At 46.9% G+C, this 6,983-nt stretch overlaps 1 long non-coding RNA gene across 2 annotated transcripts; it reads right to left on the bottom strand.

The window, feature by feature from the left end:
• Nucleotides 1–496: 496 nt before the first annotated feature.
• Nucleotides 497–3,830, bottom strand: LOC120098286 (uncharacterized). Of its 2 annotated transcripts, none has more exons than XR_015642726.1 (3): nt 3,646–3,830; nt 1,220–1,344; nt 497–918 (listed from the first exon to the last, which is right to left on the bottom strand). It is a non-coding gene; the product is annotated as an uncharacterized LOC120098286 (long non-coding RNA). The 2 variants fall into 2 exon arrangements; XR_015642725.1 differs by having other exon boundaries at nt 3,604–3,818.
• Nucleotides 3,831–6,983: the final 3,153 nt, after the last annotated feature.

Raw genomic sequence — 6,983 nt, 5'->3', positions numbered from 1 at the left:
TGATGAGGCCCTAATACCCTACGGCTGCAGTAGGAGAAGAGTCTGGAAAAAGCGCTGATCCCATGGCCACCTCCTCTCTGACTGAAGTGATGTCTCTGTCGTGACACACAGGGGGAGATATGTTTTCTCCACTGTGGATGATTCTGGTACAAAATCACTCAAGCCCATGGCCAGAGGATCCAAGGAACTCCCCAAGACGCTGGTTCTGAAGTCTCCACCAAATGAGTAGTCTCCAGAGGCCCAGCCTCACATGCTGCTGTTGGCATGTCCTGGACAGTGCCCATGGTTCATATCATATCCAATCACAAGTCCAGGTCTGCACCTTCAAGAAGAACTCTAGTGACAGTGTGTACTCCAGCTGGCCTCGGGCTCCTACTGCCAGGACGTCCCCATCATGGCGGACTGTAACTGCAGACTGGTTCAGACTCAGCCTTTTCTTTATTAAGTTGCCTTCGCTAGGAGTTTTGTCACATCAGTGAGGCACTCACTCACATACTTTGTTTCAAGTTAAAATTTTTTATTTAATTAATAGGCTTTCATCTAAAAAAAAAACAGGTTTGGAAGCTGGGTTTTGGTTGATGGGGACTGGAGACTACCTTCTCATTATTTTATTATGTTTGTCATAGATTTCCTAGGATGCTAAGGTTTTATTCCCGCTGACCTTTAGCCCCAAATACAAAGAAAATACCTGTCACTAAAGGTAAAGACATCCAGTTTGTGAGGAGGAGTTGCAAAACAAAAGTTTTATGGGCTCCCAAGCTTGCACCGTCAAAGAAGCCCGGACAAACTAGAACCCTCTCCCATCCGTCTGTGATTCTGCAGAGCGAGGCCATCTCCGAGACTGGCAGGCAGCCCCCAAGCTTGTCTGAGAGCTTTCTCAATCTCTAATTTCTGTGATCCCCAGTCCGGACTCATTACCTAGAAAGGCGCATTAAAAATAATGAGAAAAGCACTTCAATATCTCTCACAAATTATAACAGGCGGATGAAATTCAGATTAGATAAAGTATGTATTTATTTCATGGAACAAACATGCAGACAATAAAATTTTGTTTAACAGTGAGCATATTATTCAGGGACTTGGTGATAGAATTCTAATCTTCATTATAGAAAATCACTTTCTAGGTGGCAGAACCAAGCTGATGTAAATCCCTCAGGTGTCTTCACAATGGCTTCCCTCCCCTCTAATCGTGAGCTGGCCATTCTAGAAGGCTACTTACCAGTGTGGATGGGCTTCAGAACTCTTGAGGCCTCAGCCATGACCCAGGGCAACAGGCTTCCCTCTCTCAGATCAGACTCAGGCCAGGCCATGCAGCAGAAGGGCAGGCGCTTGCGTTCCCCGTCTCTGAAAGAGTTCGGTGGAGCAGGGGACCAAGGTGAGAGTGCTTCATGCAGGGTCCAATCTGCATGCAAGTTCGAAGTCTGGAAGTATCCTGGCTCTAGGGGTCATCCCATTCTTCCCATCTTGAACCCTGATACACAGACCACAAAGCCCTTATGTCCTTCATAAGAACGGAGAGGTGTGGATCCCTAACATTTACATGGACGTTGAGTGCTGAGGGGTGTGGAGGCAGGAAGGTTCCCAGAGCTCACTGACAGCCAGTCTCTCATAGATGAGCAGCCTATGGGTTCAGTGAGAAGCCCTGTCTCAAAAATAAGTCAAATGAGGTGGAAGACAGGGAATGTCAACCTCTAGCCCCTTCACTTAAGCCCCTCCCACTAACTCCCCAGGAGCACACACCTCTTCCCTCCTCTCTCTCCCCCCCCTTCTCCTCTCCCTCTCCTCCTCCCCCTTTACCACTTCCTCCTCCTCCTCCTCCTCCTCCTTCTTCTTCTCTCTCTCTCTCTCTCTCTCTCTCTCTCTCTCTCTCTCGTTAACAAATGGAAACACTTTCCTTCCTGTTTTTTGGACTGGAGAAAGTTAGATTGCTTGCTCTGTGTCTATAAGGGGAGAGAAAATGAAAGGAGGGAAAAAAATGTAAGAATTAAAGTTATAACTTGTCAGGCAGGTATCTTTCAGAAATCTTCGAGTAAAAATTCTTAGGTCAAGAGGCCATTTGTCTGGGACTGCCATTGAATGGGTTTGATGAACGTGGCCTCACCAATTAGCTAAAGAAGGCAGGTCTAGAAAGAGATGCCTCCTCCCCCAGATCACTGGCGGGGAATCTGTAAATCCTCATGGGCACAGTATCTGTTTCCAGTCACGGGGCATTACTCTTTATGACTTTTATAAGCAGAGCCCCTGTCGCACACATGCTGGAATGCTACCTTGGTCAGGAAGTGACTCTGCGGGGGGCCTTGCCCACTACATGGCTGTGGATGTGTGCCTATGGGGTCAGAACACATGTTAACCCATCACACAGGGCAGCTAGCTCGTGAGGGCAACCCCAGGCTGACTAGAAAGTGAGACACAGGTAGGTTCTCAGGTCCATAAAAAGGTAACGGGACCCTCTCTGTAGCTATATGCCTATAGCAATAATGAAACAGCCACACAGGCAACAGTATGTGGTCTTTATGCTAATGTGCTGCTGAAGGAAGGCCTCACTATAGCAGGTCACAGACTAAAGGTCACAGGTTGTAGACAGCATGGACCACTGACATCACATCCTTCAGTCTGCATTCTGTCCTGACTGAATTCTTACACTGCTCACATTTCCTAACTCTTGTGGCTCAATGATGTCTAATCACCTCTCCCACTAACACGAACTGTGAACATCTTCGTTATGAACTTTTCCAGCATTCCTCAATGCAAGGGGGAAAATATTCCTATGTGGGAATTGCACGGAAAAATCCCAAATACTGCCTGTGCCTCCCCCCCCCCCCCGGCGGAGTGATTTACTGTCCTATGTAGCTCTGTGCCGAGGTGACGTTGCCACCACAGTTTGCATTTCCCCATTGTGAGGTGTGTAACTCCTCTCCCTGTTCAACAGCATGACAAATTGGCCAATATCCGAGCATAAGCACCCTTTCTGTGGCCCGCAGATTCGTGGTGTGTGGTAGCCTTCGAGGTGTTAAGGCAAGAAATGACCTGGTACAAGGCCGTGCTTACACGACAGCCGGTCTCCCCACTTGCTACTAGAAGTGTCCCCTGGGATTGGTGTGGCTGAGGCTGGCAGCTTTCAAATCCACATTCCTGCAGGGGTTGTGACCACATTGTGAATTTAATCCAGTTTTTAAAAATGCCTGAAGTTACTTGAGGAGTCGAAAGTGAAAGCATGAACAGCATAGGCCAGTCCTTTTCTTCTCCTCTCTGTGTATAATTTCCTGCACACTGGCCCACCATGTTTCCGGTGAGAGTTAAGGCAACAGTCTTCTGGGAGACAGCTCCTCACAGCTCAGGCAGCAGTCGCTGGAGGCCAGCCCATTGCCACCAAATCTCTTCAGAGATTGGCGCTGATTTGTTGACAGAAAAACACATTTTTTTGTGGGGGAAATGACTCCGACGAAGGACCTTGACTTAACAAGCAAAAGTTTACAGATGAGAAACAGAAATCTATTCCCAAGAGGGCAGGTGTGGCTGAAGGTGCCTGGGGCTTGGACCATGAATGTAAAGTGTACTCTGTCACCTTCCTGGTGGCACATAGCATCCAGTTAACAATCCTACCGTAAGAATTGCTTCCAGTGGTGAGGAGGTCAGGGGAAGTACCTTAGGTACCAGACAGGACCAGAATACTAGCTCCTTTGGTGGATGTGAACATCTTCATGGCCCAGAAGTCCTAGGGGCCTGCTCGCCTGTTAAGGGACGATGGTGGAGAAGTCGGTCCATGATGATCTCAAAAATGTGTCTCCCAAGATGAGTTCTGCTGCTCCGAGACTTCCGGTTTCAGCTCTATTAATTTTGCTAAGCTGTCTTGGATTCCCCATTTGTTTAAAGGTTAACTGTCTTCATACTTACGAAATGGGTATTTCTGTTTTGGTTCCTACTTTGCTCATGTTAATGATTTATAAAGCACTGAGTGTAAACGCTGATGAGCCGGCATTAAATTCGTACCATGAAACCTCTACCTGCCCATGACTTAAAGACATTGTGTTAGCCAAGTTGTTTCTGTCGCTGGCTTGGAAATTCCACTGGTTTCTGGGCTTCATTTTGAATACAGGGAAGAGAAAGCATTCAGGAGCATGCTCCCTAGAAAGGAGACCTGGTTTGGCGAAGGTGGCCAGCTGAGTGGGCGGATGCTGGGGGTTTGGGTTCTTGACTCTCCATCCCACACTCTCTTCAGGTAGAGTTTTATCTGATACCTTTCAGAATTATCATCCTACATGATATTTATATCTTCTTGAGCCTTTATTTCTTCATACTAAAAGGTTCATTCTTCTTCCTCCTGTGATTGTTTGGAACTGGGACTGTTGCTGTAAAATTATAAAAAAAACAAACAAACAAACAAAAAAACTTTCTCTTACCCTGCACTAGATCTGGCACCACAGTGCTCCAAGACATTTGCTAGATATCTTGATCTCAGTCAGCAAAGCGTCTCACCCGCTCTGCTCCATCCCTTAGCACGCACTCTCTCTACCCATCCAGTTCTCAAGGCAGGCTGCCACCATGCCAGAAATACACATCCTGATTTTGTGGCAGCCTAGCATCTCCAGCCACCACACACTCTCTTGAACTTAATTCGTCACATTGAAAGAACACACAACACAATGACCTCTGATCCAATCGATAAGATATAATTGCCACCTAGACACACAAAGCCCTGTACTCATCCACCCCTTAAGAATATTCATAACAACCTGTAAAGGTGCAGAGAGGAATCTTAACATCAGCTTCCCTGTTCTCTCTGCTGCTTCTCCTCCCTCCTCGCTCCAGTCTCCTCCCCTCTCTAAGACTTTCTCCCACCCATCCTTCCTTCTCATCCAATGACAGGCCTCGTTCTATCTTGTACCTGCCTACACCTGCGTGATGACATCATCCTACGGGGACAACTCCTTAACTCATGAATTTGGTTTTGTATGTCCACTGAGTGAAGGTTCTGTGACTTAGGGCCATCTCTCAGTCATTTCTTTTCACAAGTCATGCTCAGTCGGGTCAACTCATAGAAGAGCATTCTGGTGATGTAACCCACCGAAGGTCACAGCACTGGACGGGTGTGTCTCGTGCCATATGCTGTGAAGCCATGGCAGTCACGTTGCTGTTGATTAAAAATGGAGCAGAGCTCTGTCCACTGTTGCTTCCCTACCTCCCTGTTGGCTTGCCAGACACCGGCAAAGGATTCGTGTTACCCTTGTTACCTGAGATTAGCCCCACAGGGTGCGTTCTGTTCTGGCATTGGGCTTCCCATCCAACCTTTTTTGGGTTGCGCAATCCTGTCAGAAGGAGATCTTTAAACATCTTCTGTACATGTCTATTATATGCAAAATAGGTATGGACATTAAAATCAACTTTAGATTTATCACGAAGCACGCATAATCTAGAAATGAAAATGGTTGTGTTGGTGGGATAAAACATTTCAAGCTATTTGACTTGCTACAGTTTTCCTTTGCCTGGTAGATTGCTGTCTCCAAATCCTGTGCGTTGATCTTCAGGGCGTTGGTATAGACAATGCCTTTCTGAAATCATTAAATCTTTCAATCTGTGATGAACTCAGGTGGGCTCTCTAACGGTAGGAGGCAAATTAATGTTTCTCCTTTCCTTTTCTCTTTGTGTTTTTGTAAGACACTACTTCACACTGCTGCTCAGGTTAGCCCAAAACTCTTTATGTAATGCAGGGTTGCCTCAAATTCGTGGTGATCCTCCTGCCCTCAGCCTCCAGAAGTGCTAATTTTATAGGCACAAGTCACCAATCTGGGCTGTTTTCTGCTCGCCTTTTGTGATCTTGCTGAGTAAGGAGTGGGTCATTTTGTGGCTGGTCTTTGCAAGGTTGTTGTTGCCACAGCCCTTAATCTCTTCCTAAATCACCTTTCCCATTTATGAGGGTTAACACAAATCAGATCTCTTGGCGTATGTCCTAGCCAGCTGCAGGTAAGTGCAATGGTTTGCCTATTTGCCCTCTGCTGTAGGCTCTCCTGACCCTGGGGGGTGACCTGGCTGGTGCAGGCCTTCTGCTTGCTGGTTGCCATTTCAGTCAGGAAACAGCATGCTTAAAATGACTCCATATTAGCTTGGGTGTTCTCCCTGCCTGCAGAGCGCAGTCAGCGCAGAGAGAGCTCTGGGCTGAGAACTGTCATTTACTGGAGCAGGGGCCTCAGTTTCTCCCTCTGCAACAGAGTCACGATCGTTTCCACTTCTTAACTTCCATTGGGGATTAATCAAGACGGGGCGTCAGGAGGGAAGTCAGACACAGACTGTGTGCCACTGTCCCCAGGTCAGTGCTAATGCCTGGGAAGTGACCTTAGTAGCCCTGAAAGAGAAGGCCGTGTATTTGATTGTTTGCTTTTTGAGATAGTATCTCTCTATGGAGCCCTGGATGGCTGGGAACTTGCTTTACAGACCAAGCTGGCCTCAAACCTGCAGAGATCCATCTGCTTTTGCCTCTCAAGTGCTGGGTTTAAAAGTGTGGGCCATGGTACCCATGGTACATTTTTTTTTCCAGCCAAATCCTTTGAAGAAATTTTTTATGTTTTTTTTTTCCAGACAGGCTCTTGTTTGTTTGGGCTGATTGTGAACTTACCATGTATCCAAGGGTGACCTTGAACTCCTGATCCCCCTGCCTCTAATCCCAAGGCTGGGATCATTGGGCTGCTGCATTGAGCCTGGTTCCAATAGAAATTTTTTAATTATTTAAGCAAATGACTCACCGAGGGCATTCCCTTTCCGGGTCCTTGGTCCTTACCTATGAACCCCCGACTGCTCCCTGACCTGTTTCATCCGGCACAATAGAACAAGGTCCTCCTTTGGGATGCTGGTTATTATGCTCGAAATCCAGCTGCATCCGCTGGGCATCTGCTTGATATTCTAGCTCCAATCTTTCATCCTTAAAACTCAGTAAGAAGACGCCAATACTGGAAGAAAGAAAAAAGACATCTCTCCCTTTGAATAAAGTT

This window comes from Rattus norvegicus, chromosome 18 (genome assembly GCF_021556685.1).
Source record: "Rattus norvegicus strain SHRSP/BbbUtx chromosome 18, alternate assembly SHRSP_T2T, whole genome shotgun sequence".
Lineage (NCBI taxonomy): Eukaryota > Metazoa > Chordata > Mammalia > Rodentia > Muridae > Rattus > Rattus norvegicus.
This window is presented reverse-complemented; position numbering and strand designations above follow the sequence as displayed.